This window comes from Triturus cristatus, chromosome 6 (assembly GCF_964204655.1).
Source record: "Triturus cristatus chromosome 6, aTriCri1.1, whole genome shotgun sequence".
In the NCBI taxonomy this organism is placed as follows: domain Eukaryota; kingdom Metazoa; phylum Chordata; class Amphibia; order Caudata; family Salamandridae; genus Triturus; species Triturus cristatus.
This window is the reverse complement of record NC_140589.1, coordinates 624,368,292-624,385,070: the sequence shown is the minus strand read 5'-3', so window position 1 is coordinate 624,385,070 and position 16,779 is coordinate 624,368,292.

Below are 16,779 nucleotides of genomic sequence, written 5' to 3'. Positions count from 1 at the left end.
AATAACTACTATTTCTATCGACTTTTACGCATTACGCATGAGTGTTTCCACTCTGCACCTGAATCCCGTGGGCCTCCCACTTCCTAACCTTTGGTAGTATAGTGTAGCCCCAGCGATTCCCTAGGCCTAGGCCTATCCTGTGTTCGTGACAGTGGTCCTTATACCACTTACTTAGTATATGGTTTGCGTGGCCCCTAGGGCCTAACTGTATTACTTACCTGTGTGATTTAATGTATGCATAAATAAGACTGTGTTGTACTTACCTCGAATCTCATAAAGAGTGCTGAGGGTTTGACTAGAATAAATACATTCTATTTTTATATATATCTGTTGTGGTGTCCTTTCATTTGGTATTCAAGGGGTTACATATGGTATAACAGCTGGCTTCACATGCCATTCAGAGTTTAGCCTAAAACTGCTCTTGTCCATGCTACCACTAGGATAGCTGGTCTATAAGGGGGACTTTACAACCAATCACCATAAGGGTTGTTTGGACTGATACAAGGTGTACACTAGAATTAGTGACATCATATATCAGGCCAACTTATCACACTTTCGCCAAGTGGATACACCTGAATATCCCACTATACAACACATCCCATTTCAGAACATGATCCTTTCCCACTCCACTGCACCGGAGCATTTTAGAGGCAACTTTTGGACAGAGAAGGCAGGCTTTTTTCCCATCACTTGATCACTCTCCATACACTTTTTTTCTGCTCATTTATTTTTTCTGGGTGTAATTTGTTTTTGTTGCACTGTCACTTTCTTTAATTTGGAGATAAGGCTAGGCCTAAAAATCCACATTTGTCAAAGGGACAGTTGTCAGTCATGGTGGATGAAATCATAACAGTAGAGCCGCAATTGTTTGGAGCCCAGGTCCAACATACAGCTATCAGTCAGAAAAAGGAAATGTGGGCCAGAATATTAGCTAGAGTGAATGCTGTAGCTACCACCCCACGCACACAGGAGGAAATTAGGAAGAGGTAGGATGACCTGAGGGGGAGACTGCATTCTCTGGCCTCCAATAAACACCTTGAGGCCCAGAAGATTAGTGGTGGCCCTCCCAACACTCCAAAACGTCTGTTTCACTGGGAGGAGAAGGTCTTGCAGATCCTACATCCTGAAGGCTTGACAGGAATACCTGGTGGATGGTAGGTTACACTTTACAAACTCTCACTAAACTTCAATGTCCTGTTGGTTCTCAACTCAGCTTTTGCCAATGTGTACTGCACATATTTTCCTAACATACAATCCTCAGAGTATCAGCATCAGAGATGTTGGATTGACTGTGTGAATGTTTAGTGTTGCATATAAGATTACATGTTTCAATCTCCATTACATGACACGTGATGGAATGATGTATGTAAGTGCTGTAAAACCATAATATATCAGGACCATTTATATGTGTCCCAATGTAAATGTATGACCCATCCCAACTGCATATTGTCAACAGGTATGTTACACTAACCATTTTTCTAGTGTTGGCGAGATTACTTTGAAATGACTGCAAGTACCATGATGCCCTATTTCTGTTACTCAAAACAAGATGAAAATAAGAATTTGCCTATTGTCACTTATCTGATATATTAAAAGAGATGTTCATGTCTCATGGACTGAGCAATCTATATTCAATGCTTTCCTCAGAGACATGTCTGGCTACCTGGTCTCCTCAATTGAAAGAATTGATGGCATGAGTGACACCATGCCAAGTGTGCTTATCCAACATTTGTAAGGCATGAAGTTAACTGAGTTATAACTGCTTGAAATCTTAAAATGCCTGGTTAACATGTTCAATACCACTGAAATCTATCTCCATATTAACCTCTACCTGTTTTGTTTCTTCTAGGTTTCTACTTAATGTGTCTCAAAAGACTTGGCTGTAGATACCACACTTCCACCAATAACAATGTTCCCCATTTTTCAGCAGGTCTATCTGGAAGAGCACGTGGCCAGAGCTCGACCACAGAAGAGACCCCTACTCCACCCCAGGCCCAAGCCTTCAGTGAGGACAACACTCCTGTTGATCTATATGAGTATGACAGTGCTAGTCCATCGAGTCAGCCTGAGCAGACGTTAACATTGAGAATAACTGGGCACGCAATAACACCTCTCACCTCAGCCGACGTAGTCCCCACAACCTGTGTACCTAGCACTGTGTCAACTATTGTGTGCCCCCCAGTTCTGGCGATTGATGTGAGAACCACTACACCAGCTACAGAAGAGCCAGGAACCAGTGGGATATTGTACCATGGGCCAAGGTACAGGCTCGTAGGGGTAGGGTTTGTGGAAGGGAATCATTGGGCCAGCAGAGTGAGGCTATTGGGGCTATTCACACCAAGGCCACCATCAACCAAGTCTTGGGAGCCTATCATGAGTCCCCATGCATTAGGGGCCACATACTTATCGAAATCCGCGAGATGAAACAGTTGCAGAGAACCTTAATCATCAGATGGAGGCCTATAATTCTAACACAGGCTCCCTAATAGGGGTGCTGCAGGACATTTACAGCCATCTGGTCAGGGCTTTTTCAGCACCTTCTACCTCTTCCTGTGGTTCTAAAACATCAGGGTCTTCAACATCTGCCACAGCCACAGGAAGGGAGGCCCTGTCAGAGGAAGACCTACCTGCAGGTACCCCAGGCCCTGCAACTGTGGATCCCCCCCCCAGCCACAAGAGGGACAGTTCACGTAGTTCATTAGGAGTTGAGGATGGCAAGACCTCAACCACCACCACCAAGAAATGTTGAACCTAATTTCCTCCAGTGTGTGCTTAGCATTCAATCAGCTCACTATTTCTGGAAACATTTCTCCTTCAGATGGAAGTTGTGTATTGTCCTTTGGACATCTACAACTATAGTTTAATTAACCATGACTGACTTCTTTACTGTTTTGTTTTTCTGTTTCTTTTTCACCATCTTTCATTTCTCCTTGTTTACTTCAATAAATCCACTAGTCAGAAACTCATTGACTGCTGTAGTATATCTCAAATCTAGCAGTGCATATATGTACTCCCATCATAACTTTACAAGGCAAAAAAGCATTCGCTTGTGTAAGCATGGATAGTTCGCATGTAACCAATGTTTAGCCCAAGGTCACAACCATGTCTCACCAAAAAATACAAACAAATGTGTCTTCATACAGCATCTTTATACCATTGAACCAACTGTCATAATTTTTTAATTTTCCAAATCATATATAACACCAATATTCATTGCTAGTTATCACATTTGCAGGTCCAGAACTTACCAACATGGAAAGTAGGGATATATCTGACAATTACCTGTTGAATAGGCAATTTATCATTGATCATTGTCATCAGCCGGAGCCATATCTGCTGGCTCACATAGGTGATTCCACATCAATAACACAAATAGCATAACACATGGTAGTACAACAAGTTTTAGCCATAGGGTCAATCCAATACCCTGTTCAAGTATATGGTGGAATGTCACAATAGACTTTCAGTAGTGTGCCACATAATGAATGGCCCACAATGATGAGACACATCAGCAACTACATATGCTATATACACAATGAGGTTTCAGAAAATGTGAAGGGAGAGTAGCATGATTTGGGTCTAGTAACACGTGGTCTTAGCCTATGATGACAAACAGATTGCATTAGGACGAACACACAACAAGGAACAAGTGCAATGGATTTGTCAGAACTATCATTTAATCAGTGTGCAAGCTGTCTTGGTACAGGATTTATACCTGTGTCTGTCACTCCCAGGAACAACCCATGTCCCCTTTGTACTTCCAAACAGCACCATATAGCCACAAATGTCACAACTCTGAATGTCCAAATGAAGATGACATGGTAAAAAGATTAAAACAGGATGATTAGCAATCAAAGCATACCTAATAGACATACTGCATAGTCAACCTTTGAAGGATACAGTTTAGGCCACCATTCAGAGATAAACAATGGAACACCAGCAAAATGTCCAAGTTTCAAATCATTTTTCAGCAAACACCTTTGGTCTGTTTTCCGAGAGCTTGCCCTTCCTATGAGTCTACCTTAACATACTGCGCTCACCATCACATCAATAGTTGGTGTAGCAGTGAAAGGTATGACATTTTAAGAAATACTGACACTAACGAGAAGTTGTTGATGAGTTCTTGACACAAGTCAGCCATTTCTCTTCACCACTATGATCCTCATTTGCCTTATTAGGATCCTCACCTGGTGACTCATCATGGTCTCCATCCTCTGCGATGTAAGGGATGTTCGTCGCAGGGTGCTGTTGTGCAGCATGCAGCAGGCCACTGTGATCTGGCATACCTTCTCGGGTGAGTAGAGGAGGGCTCCACCAGTTTTGTCTAGACATCTAAATCTGGCCTTCAGGAGCCTAAAAGCCCACTCCGCTGGCCGTAGTGTCCTTCCATGGGCCTCATTGAAGCGAACTTCCCCAGGCGACAATAAGGTACACACTTTTAGATTATGCTACTTGACATTACCCATACAAACCCATGACAGATCATACTTTACCAGCAAGCCAGGCCCTCTCCATTTAGAGTTGTGACATCAGCAGGAGTATGGTGCTGTTCCACAGTACAAAGGCATCATAGGCTGATCCAGGGAACCAGGCACAGACGCCTGAGACATACCAATCCGGTAAGTAGACAACTTGCACGTTGATCGAATGAAAATTCTTACTGTTACGGTAAACTTGTTCACTGATGTGTGGTGGTACCAAGGCAAAATAGGTGCCATGAATGGCTCCAACCACATGTGGTAGATGGCCAAATCCATAGAAATCAACCTTCACTTTGGCTAAATCCTTGCGACTTGGGTACTGGATGAAGCTGTCAATGTGTCTCATCATTGAAGAAAGCCCTCCTAGAAGAACACCACTGAAACCTGGTTGTGACATGCCTCCAGATACTGCCACAGTGTATTGGAAGGAACCTGTGGCTACTAAATGAAGTACTGCTATCAGTTTTATAATTGGTGTAATACATGTTGGATTAGTGTTGTGAGGCAGGAGATCAGTCTCCAATTGATGACATAAATCCAGTATTGTTTGCCTATTTAACCTAAACTTCTTGATTATAGCCCTGTCTTCCATGGTGGCAAGGTCTTGAAATAGCTGGTACACCAGAGGCTGTCATCTTCTCACTCTCATAGGGTTCCTATGTGTGCAGTGAAACAAATTGGATCATTTGTGACAATGTGCACAGTAGCATGTGAAGAGTAAGCAAAAAGTTATGCTATCCATCACTGGATATGAATATCATCAACATGTTTCACTGAGAAATAGCGTTATGTTCTTCATCCATCACTAAATATAGCTGTGGCCTTCATATGAATATGTCAGATAAATGTGTAAATAATATATCACAAATGTATTATTTGCACCTTTATTTAAATTTTTTCTTCCATCCAAAATACTGCCAACAAAGGTGTACACTGCACAGCGCTCATATAGCGCTTCAGCACAGTAACATACTACACAATACATTTTTGTTTGGACATTTAAATGTAAATGCAAGTATTAACATGTTAGCCCCCATTTGGAATGGTGGTGATGCACTTTAACAGTCCCCAGCACTGTAGTATCGAGTGTTAAAATGGCGGCTGCCTGACCTCGCAGATGGGGCATTTGAAATAAGACGGCAGTGGTGGAAGTCGACCACACAGTGGGCGGTAAACTCCATGACAGACACAGCCATAAGCTAACGTTGGTGATTGTAATGGTAGAAGGTCAATGGCTGTGTCCGTCTCCACTGATGATCGAGTAAGTTGTGTATATGTACGTGGTGATTTGAAAAATACCTCACTTGCCTCCTGACACTTCTGCTATCAAGACCTCCTTCACTTATGCTGTTGTTTACCACTTCTGGGAGCAATAATGCCAGGGCAAACAGGTGAAATGGGCCCCTGCCCTCTCAGAAGAGGAGCTGGAGCTTCTGGCTACTGAGGTCCTTTTCCTGTATGGCCAGCTCTATGGCTCACCAGAGGAACAGATATAGTTCTTGCATACAAATGATTATCTGTCTAACTGCCTCATGTCCATCTCCACAGGCTACAATGTCCCTCTGAGTTCCAGAGTGAAGTGTACTAAATATTGTCACATTATGTGGCCCTTACATAGGACACTTATGTCAGGGATTGTACTATACATTGTCTAATTGACATCACCATTGGGATGTGTAATGTTTTAAAGCCCTAGTTTGTACTTGGTGTTTATGTAGACATCTATGCATGCATGCATTTCATGGTACCTCTTATATTTCGACAACTCATATAATGCTAAATGTGAATACTCCTGAAGACGGAATTATTCAAGATCTGAGTTACGGAAAGCTACGTCAGTCTGCTCTGTTTTCTATGTTAGCGCGGAGATACCCCTGTGGGGGTGATTCCTGCGCTTTATAAATTCCCTACATACATACATACATACAATACAAATCTATAACCTTCACAGCAGGAGCTGTGTATTTACTCTGTCAAATGCAAATGAGGATGATGTTAGCTATGTGTATAGTCCCACACTTCCTCAGCCTAGATCAGGGTCCTCCAAACAGTTGACATTAGTTCACTATGCTACACTACAAGGGCCAAAGTATGCAAGGTATTAAACTGTCCTAGTAGATACATAAGGATGGAGTGGAGGCAAGTTCATTCATGGTATTGGAGCTATCTGGGGTTATGACATCACTGTGAGCAAATGTTTTCAGAATATGTAGCATGCGTGCATGTGCTAATTCTAATGGTGAAGCCAATTTCGATAGCCTTGAAGCAGGTGTAATTTGTACACTATGGAAATATTTTGTGTTCAAAGGTCATGGTCAGTTGTGTTTACGTAGATTTAATAAACCTATTGTATATGTCATGTCAGCATCATCATGGACAAGCGAAGGGGAAAGGACCAACATCTTCATGAAAGCAGCTGGCCACAGTGGGTCCGGTCCTGAGACAATGGACGCCGAGTGAGCCAGTGGCCCAAAGAGTGAGGGGAGGATTACGAGGATGGAACATTCCTAGTGTTGGTGGACCCCACAGGAACTGTGAGAATTTCATACATGTCTGCCACCTCCGTACCATCTCTACCCTCCCCGTTGCTCCCCAGACAGTTGGCCAGGCAAGCTCCCCTACGCTCCAGGCACTTCACCTCACCTCACCTCACCCCCTGCCGCTGTCCCTCCCACTGCGCTAAGTGAGGAGGCTTTTGACCTCCTGAGAAATATATCATCTCTGTAGGTCAGAATGCACTACTGAATGCCATCCAGGGGCAAGGCAGCCAACTGCAACAAATGGTGGCCTACCTGGAAGGCATTCACAGTGCAATGTCTGGCCTACAGAGATCTTTTCATGCTCTGGCCTCCTCCGACACTGCAGACTCCATTTTCCCCAAACCTTGTGGCCCTCCCCTCACCCTCCACCTTTCCTATCACAATAACCAATTCCCAAACCTGTCCCAAGCACACAAAGACATTTGCACGGACCCAATCATATAGACCCAAGCAGCACATCCACACATAAACACAAACACCACAAGAAACTTTCACACACATCTAAACAGACAGACACCACACACACTACCACACCCATAGGTCCCCCCCACCCAAATCACATCTACACACAGCATAGACAACACCACACCCACATACACACACTCTGCCACATCACAGCCACACACAGCACAGACAATACCACACACTCATGCACACACCAGGCCCCCATCACATTCACATCCAGTATGCATACCACCAAACCCACATGCACCCTCAACCACCATCACACCCATACACACTGCACACACAACCAAACTCACAATCCCCTCCACATAAACATGCTCAACATCCACACCCAGCACATCCACAGCAACACCCTCCACAGACATGCCAATCCCAAAGTATACACCAAGAAACACAAACGCTTACAATAAAGTACCCAACACACACATGAGACACAAGACATACCCATACTTGAAGGACATACACCAGCCCCACAAGCAACTCACCCTCGACAGACACAGGCACATCATACACTGTCTACTTCCAAGACCCCACTCCTCCCCAAACATCCTACCAAGGTCCCCACCTAATACCCTACCTTTTCCCATGCCCCTCACCCCTCCCAAACCTCCAACTCCATTCCCAAACACCATCTTACCCCTCCCACATCCAAGACATCCCTTTCACATCCAAATCCACCCCTATTACAGACCCATCCACCCCTTCCACTTCCAAACATACCCATCCTAAATGAAAGTCCGCCTCTTCCTCTTCCCAACCCACCCCTTCTAACCGAAAGTCCACCCCTTCCTCTTCCCAACCCACCCCTTTCTAAAACAAGGACACCCCTCCCAGACCAAAACATCCCTCTCCCAAGCAAGATCTATGAGGTGCCTGCCCTGCCCAATGAATGCCCTTTCCTGAGGAGGTTCACCTGGCAGTGTCTTTTGAGGCAAGATTGGTGGCACTGCACAGTGCACAGAGGCTCAGTTGATTACAGGACTGGGGTTTTGCCTTGAGTTATGCACTACTGAGATATTTTCTTTTTTTGAAAAATATTTAGTTTGACCACATTTAGTCCTGGCATTGCTTTACCATAGCTATTGTTGGTCACCTAGCAATGTTGCAGAGCTTAGACTGTGTAAAATATTAATTTATTTGCACATTATGGCAGGTTAAACAACATTTACAGAGTACATTGTTATTTACATACACATGTTGATATGCTATGTGATGGTCATTAGATTTTATGGGCAGCCATTCATCATAGTAATGGCCACTTGTACCACCAAATTGATGTGAGATGATTCATTGGAATGTGTGACTATAGGTGTGCTTGTTTCACCTTGACTGCTTATCAATGTGAAGAGGTTTGTATCTACTGTCCTTGGATCCAGTTCAGGAGTTACACAGGACAAGGGTAAATATTCCATGGATGGATATGTGACAGGAATCCAAATTAAGACTGACATTGCTTTGGGCGGTATTTCAAATGGTAAAGGTTACAGCTTGTCAAGAGCAATGTCAGCATCATTTCATTACACTTCTCCCTAAGATGCGTGTTGCATATGTGTTTAATGTGTGCAAGTTAGGTATTTGTTTATCCATACCTGGAGGGTGATTATTTGTCATACATTTTGTAATCCTTTTTTGTGCCTGCGTCTCTTTTTTTAGGGTACCAACTTTATACAAATGAATTGAGTGCTGTTATAGGTGTGTCCGTTTTAATATCTTGCATTTCAACATTACCCACATATGCATTGCACTTGGTTATGCCATTGGTTGTCCGAGATATTTTTAAATCCATGGGTCCTGGGTCATGTGCATCTGTTAACTGACATGCCAATGGAAACGGGTAAGATTGGGGCTTACCATTGGTTGTGTCCATGATGGTGTTGGTTTTGGTTGTCAACAAGCAGGACTAGGAGGATCGGCTCCATGGTGGTACAAGATGTGTGAAGGTAAGTTGAGGTGAGTTTGTCTCTTATATCTGTCTCATTCCGCCAACTCAGGTGTGGAGGTTTTACTGCCACAGTCACAATGGCAGGAAGGCACATCATGATTGGACCGACGGGGAAACTGGCAGTCCACCCTCCGACAGACACATTGGCTTATCCTGCCGTCAATGAAGTTGAGATTTTCCTGGTGGTGGCAGCAGGACCACAGCAGTCTTTTGTCTAAGCACCCGCATGCTTCGTAATAGGGTGGGGACCGCCAACTAGGAGGTCAGGGAATCCGACACCGTTTCGGCAGACTCGTAATCAACCCCTTAGTTTGCATTAGTTTTGTTGATAAAATGAGCTTTCTATAAGTAAGTTGCTGTTGAGAGCAACCCCTTGTACAGGGACATAGGGTACTGCAATTAGTTTTATTATTTCAAAGGCAAATTGGCTGTTTGTTGCATATTCTACACTAAAAGCACATTGTTGGAGATGTTGCCTAATGCTTTGAATAAAGCTGTAGTAACAGCCTTGAATTACTGTGTGTAGGTACATTTTAAGTATTGTTTGTATCATGACTCGTTTAAAGTTGATTCTTTTTTTATGTGGTTAGTAGTTGTTTCATTTAATTTTAATGTGGTTTAGTAGTTTTTTGTAAGTGCTACTTTGTTTATTAGGCAACAAGGCATACATGGTGAATATATAATTGTTTTCATATACACCATGGATGATCTTTATCTGAGTGAATGGTTTAGGGCACATTTTGAATATTCCGTTCATCATTTATGTTTGACATTGGCTTAGTCTTAATAAATTATCTGCTGTAGCAAATATAATAATGCATTTGTCATTGTTTAGGTTGTCATGTAGGAGGAAGGGTTCATTATTGTGTGTGGTGGTCAAGTGATTGGGTATTTGGATGCCTATATCTTCTAGTGGCAACAGGAGAGTCACTGGTAGCTTTTTTAGCTTGTGCTATTCAGCATTTTAAAGTGAGTGTAGTTGGTAGCTGTCCTGTGATATGTTCAGGTACTTTGAGGAGTATTTATTGTACAATTTTATTAGTGGGCTGTTAGGGACTAGTGCTTGCCTCTTTCAGGGACATGATGGGTGGTTGTATTCTTTAATGTTAATAACAACATTTTTCGTAGTAGAACTCCCATAGCAAGCATTGGAGTAGTATATTGTACATTTCCAATTAACATTCTTTGTGCTGGTGCTTTCTTGGCCGTAAGTGTAGATCATGTGCGAGAGTAATTGTGAAGATGTCAACTATGAAATACCTGGTGCCTAAATCAATTTATTGCAATGTATATAGAACAAATATCCCAATCATGGTTGGTTCAGATTACTATGCTGGGGATCTTGACAACCAAAAATGAATGATTCTGCAACACAGAGACTAAACTCATGAAGTTATAATTTGTAGAACCCCATTATTTGGGCACTGAAGTGATTCTGTCAAACGCTACCAAGAGTAAATCAAACACTAAATGAGAATGTTGACTTTTGGCTGAGACTGTGATGTCATTATTGGTAGTGAATGAGATAATGACAAGACAAACATAAATTATATTACATATATGTCACTGAAAAAAAAAGTTCAATTCTGGCTCTTACTCATTAAACGTGTATTTCTAAGTTCTAATGGCTGGAAGGTAATTTTTCAATGCCTAAATCACTGGAGACAAGCCACATAAACCAAAGACTTAACTCCAGATTGGAGTGCCAAAGCACCTCAACCACGTTCAATGCAGACCTAGGCATATGGAAGCTAATTGAATTCTGGCCCCTCTCTCCTGGAATGGAGTGAGAGCCAGCTACAAATTGATTTAGAAGTGAGAGCCAGCCTGAGATATATCCGTTGGAGATGTGGGCACATTATAAATCTAGAAGTCATTAAAGATGATACTAGACATATGATAGGCCCTTCGTACATTAGGGACTGGACATTATGCAAGAGATTAAAGTACCTGATAACCAGAGGTTCAGTTATAGAGAAAACCTTTGCAAACAGCAAGAGAGCAGAAGACAGAGCACAAGCCTACTAAGTGTGGACTGAAGATGTGGGCATTAGTGAGCTGTTGGAGAAGAGAAACTGAAGGAAGAAGAAGCAATTTGTTTAAGCACACTGAGAAGAGTGTATTATTTTCAAATTGATATAACTCTTGAGCTTAGTTGTAAGAAATTGTGTTTTTCGACTGGGGGTGAAACCCCCTACGTAAGCAACAACCACAATCCTTCTCAGAGTGAACCACAAAAGACACTAACCTATTCTTAACCCTGTGGTAGCTTAACAGAAAAGCAGTTAGGCCTAACTCAGAGGCACTGTTTAAAGTATTATGCAGCACGCAAACAGTAAAAAAGTAAAAACATCACACAAGAAAAATCCCACACCAATCTAGAAAAAGATTGTAATAAATAAAATGTGACCAAGACAAGAAACAGTAGACAAGGAGATATGCAATTTCAAAGATTCAGGTAAAAATAGCATTTAGAAGTGCAAAGCACCAACTGCATTTATCTGATTGCGCTGGACCGGGGCAGTTCAAGCCAACTGTGATGGGGTGCATGCCAGATACCGGACCGAGTTCAGTCTGCTGAGGATTGTAGCTTGTGAGCTCGTGGGTTGTGATGAAAGGTCCATGCCAGCCTGCACCGCGCTGCATTGGTATCGCGGGAGGTGTCGAAAATGAGCTGAGGTTCCAGGTCTTGGGTCAAGATGCATTGTACAGTGTCAGTTCCAATGAAGCTGCCAGTCAGGAATTGCAATAAGGAATTATATGTTGGAAAGCGTTTATGCAGATGAACCATCAGTTGCGCCAGGAGGAGTACCCACAGATGACAGCCAAGGGTTCAGGACCTGGGAAGGCGCTTCTTGCGGATCAGGGACACACTCCAAAAGTGGCCAGCCAGGTACAGGCATGTCCAATTGCAGGTCCAGAAAAGTCCAATGCAGCAAGCAAGCTGGGCAGTTGCAGGTAGGTCACTGGAGCTTGTTGTGTACCTTTTACTCAAAACAGGAAGACAGCCAACTGACTCTTTGAGTCAGTTAAGTTAGCCTGGGATGAAATGAGAAGGTCCAGTCTTCCTTCTCAAAGAGCAGGGCAGGTCTGAAGCAGCAGGGCAGTCTTCTGGGGAACAAGCTAGGCCTAAAGCGGCAGGGCAGTCCTCTGGTAGCAGCAGGGCAGGAGAACAAGACAGGCCTTTACCAGCAGGACATTCCTCTGGGGAACAAGGCAGTCCTTCTTCTGTAATTTCCACAGGTTCAGGAGTGTACTGAAGAGTTAGTCTGAGGGTTCAATATGTATACCGGGTGCCAGCCTTTGTAATGGGGGAAATGTTTAGGCTACACCCACATCAGGATCTGGAAATTTCCTTCCTCCAAGCCAGGAAGTCTAGGGTGACAAATTACTGGTGTCAAGTTCCTTAGTGAATGTGCTGGGAGCATCCTTTTGACATATAAGTGAGGGAGGGAACAACTCTGCCACACCCATCCTGGTAGGATGGCCATCCTGTCAATACCTGGTCTTCTTTGCCTCACAGCCTGGGTGGAATACACAAAGGTCAACTGCCAACCTATTCACGGTCATTAAAAACTTTACCATTACAGAGGTTTTTAAATTGCAATTCAATTGAGACCAAATATAATATTTCTACTTGTCCCCAAACAAAAGATAACACTTATTAAATGTAATAAGATAACCCAATGTTATCCTATGGGAGAGGTAGGTCTTATATTAGTGAAAAACAAATGTAAGAGTTTTCACAACTAGGACATGTACAAATTGAAAACCCATGGCCCATTTTTTAGAAAGGGGTGATTTATAGGTATTAAATAGGAACATTTAGGACTGAAACCAGGTTAGAATGCCAGTTTATAATTGCGCTCCAGGCCTGCACAACAGACCAGATCGCACAGGAATGTATGTTTCGCCAAATTAATGGTCCACCCACCCAATAAAAGTGCGGGCGGACCTTTGGTTTAGCCATGGCAGAGACTACTCCGTCTCCGCCATGCTTTCACCCCTTCGACAGCCTGAATAAATAAGGTTGACCTGTATGTCTGCCCACCTAATTTAGATTGGCAGACATACAGATCAGTTTTTATCACCCATCACAACTAGTTTATATAAAACACAAATAAATCTGAAAATAATATTACTTAATTACAAATATGTCAGAATAAATATTAATAGTTTTAAAACTTTAATTATTCATTTTAAATTATAACATAAAATAATTTAAATGAATACACAATTGTTCCTTTTTTAATTAATTCAAAATAAAAATATTCAGAATTTTAACAAATCTACACAAACAAACAGTATTTAAAAATATAGCAAACATTTAGAAAATACACAAAAAAGTTTTCTGACAAAATTAAAATTAAGAACACGCGGAATTTAGAAAATAAATGAAAACTCATTTAAATATTATATAATTTCCATTATAAATATAGCAGTAAATATAATAAAAAAATATCTTTTCAACTATATTAATTACAAAACTAGATTTCTTATAAAGAATACCAAAAAATATATTATAAAACATTGCCTATCCATAATTCCTATAAACCCTAGATCATGCATTAAAAGAACAAACAGAACACGTATTTGTAAAGCGCACGTTCATCCATAAGGGTATCTTGGTGCTGAATAACAGATGTTTATTGTTACCCAACTCAATGGTACTCACTTTATCGACCTCAGACGGATGAAAGGTTGAGTGGACCCTCCGGTAATTGAATTTGTGACCATGAGATTGAACACAGGCCCCTACAGTTGAAGAATAAAGTCCACTAAGCCACCAGAAAAAGCAACAAATACTTTAAATACATTTTTATCAAAATTCTAATTTTAAATTATACAATTTGAAATATTCAAAATGAAATAAAAAAAACCACAAAAACCATGAGATTAAGGCTCTTTATTGTGATTATTCGATTATATGTGGCGACAATTTTCTAGCTGCCAAATTTGTGGAAGTTTGTTCTATTGGCGCTGGTGACACCTTCTTCTCTTTTTTGATTTATTATTTATATTATTGATACATTTGCACTGTGATATATTGCCATAAATATGGCATCTCCAAATCAAGAACAGGAGCGAAGTGAGGAAGACCTTTGTAGGGACCTAAACTCAGGAATAATTGTGGACAACATTTCAAAATTTCAGTACAAAAAAAAAATAGAAAGAAAGGTCTAAGGGAGAAATTCATTAAACTGGAAATACTGAAAAAGGCAGGGAAGTCCAAATGGTGGGATGGAGTTACAATAAAAAGTATATAAAGACTAGCAGTATCACTAGAAGTCTTAGGTCACAAAGCATATGAAGACCTGGATCTCAATGTGTTAATGGGAAAAGGAATTGATCAACTCTTTGAATAACCTGATGCAAATCTTGGTCATCAACTCAGATAGAAAGGTCAATAACTTACAGGGAAAAATAAAAAAATATTGAAAGGGAAATAAAGATATGAATTTACTACAACCTATGAAAAAGAATAAAGAGATATTACAGAAGGTTTTGGATCGACACCAGGATGACATCAAACAGCACAAAGCAAGGAAACATAAGTGAGATGAGAAAGATTATCTAGATGGCTGTATTATCACGTTTGCAAAAAAAAAAAAGACAACTTAGTCAAAGCTCAAACTTCTTCCATAAATAATAAAGTTTCAGACAGGTTGAGTGAGACCTCTTCAAGCATCTATTTGAATAGTGAAAATAAAGAACTTGGTGACCATGGGAAAGGCACTTCCAGACAAAGAATACCTAATTATAAGTTTAAAAACAAACAAAAGAAAGAAGAATCAGTATAGAAAAAAGAAGTATGAACACAAGAAATCACCTGATTTAAAAAAAAAACAAGAAGGGGTATGAGAGGAATAAGAGCACCCAAAGGAATGGAAAGGCTTGCAAACCAGGTCATGGAGCAAGAACAAATAGTTGGTAAATTGAGCCCAAAAGCAATAGCGATGATTGTGGGTGATGTGCCTATGGATATGAATAATTATGATGATTCAGTAATCAACCTGCAAGATAATACTTTAACAAGGGATATGTTTCGGTGTTGTATGAGGTAATGGGATCTGTCCAATGGAACAGTGTGATGTCTATCAGATTGAGATTGACTTATTGAAATTTGTTGACATATAAAAACTTTAAAAGTATTATAGCATGAATGGCCAACTAAGTAAAACACAAACTTTACCTTCAGAACGTCTTAATGTATGTATAATTCAGGATGTTCGAAATACTGTCATGCTACTTTCTATTACCAAACATGACAGTGAGCCTAATGTTTGGATAGTTGGTTGAAGCATAAATCTAAATGTATACCCCAGTTGCCAAGTGGTAATATTCTTGACCACTTCTTGAAGGCAGTGAATCTTGATTTAGACAAATGGAACACTAATAGGAAAGAAAACCTTTCTAATATTGAACAAAAAGCAATGAATGAACTCAAACGAGATCAGAATCTGATTTTTAGAGAAGCCAAAAAAAGGGAGGAACATCGTTGTAATGAATAAATTGGATTATGACAGTGAGTTTCTTTCATAACTGATACTACGTGTTACATAAAACTTGACAATAACTCCATCCATGGCATCAGAAGAGCAAATAACCAGAGTCTTAAGTATTGGTTTGATAAGGGACTCTTCAATGATTATGAATATATATACTTAAAGGTGGATAACCCAAGATACCCTTCTCTTGACATACTTCCCAAGGTACGAAAAGATGAGGCCCTTCCTACCTGGATATGGGTTTACCAACATAAAGGCTGTCAGAATATGTGGTCGCGTTTCTTAAGATTATAGTAATGAATCTTCCATCTTATATTCAAGATACGAAATATATTAAATCTGATGAATGATGTGGTTTGGGGTGATGATAAGCTATTAGTGACTCTTGGCTTTGTCTCTTTAAACACAAACATTACCAATGAACGGGGAATATATACATTCAGATTCTAACTGAATAGGAGACCAACTGACTTTATGGAGCACACAGAAATCATTTTGGAACTGGCCAAGCTGATATTAAAGAATAACACTTCTTTACATTGATGTTTGGTATTGGCTATTACAAGGAACTGCGATGGACTTCAGATTGACCCCTTGTTTGTGAACCTCTTTATGGGATAGTTCCAGGATCAACAAATTTGGGGCCATAGTGGTTTCAGATGGAGTGACATAATTCAATACTGGGGCAGTTTCATAGACGATGCTCTAATGATTTGGACCGGCAAAGAGGATGAACTGCAGGATATTTTTACTTGCTTGATCCTTAATGACGAGAATATGAGGTTTGCCTTGACCTATAGCAGGGAAATGATTAAATGTTGGTTGTTGAGTTGTATGTCAAA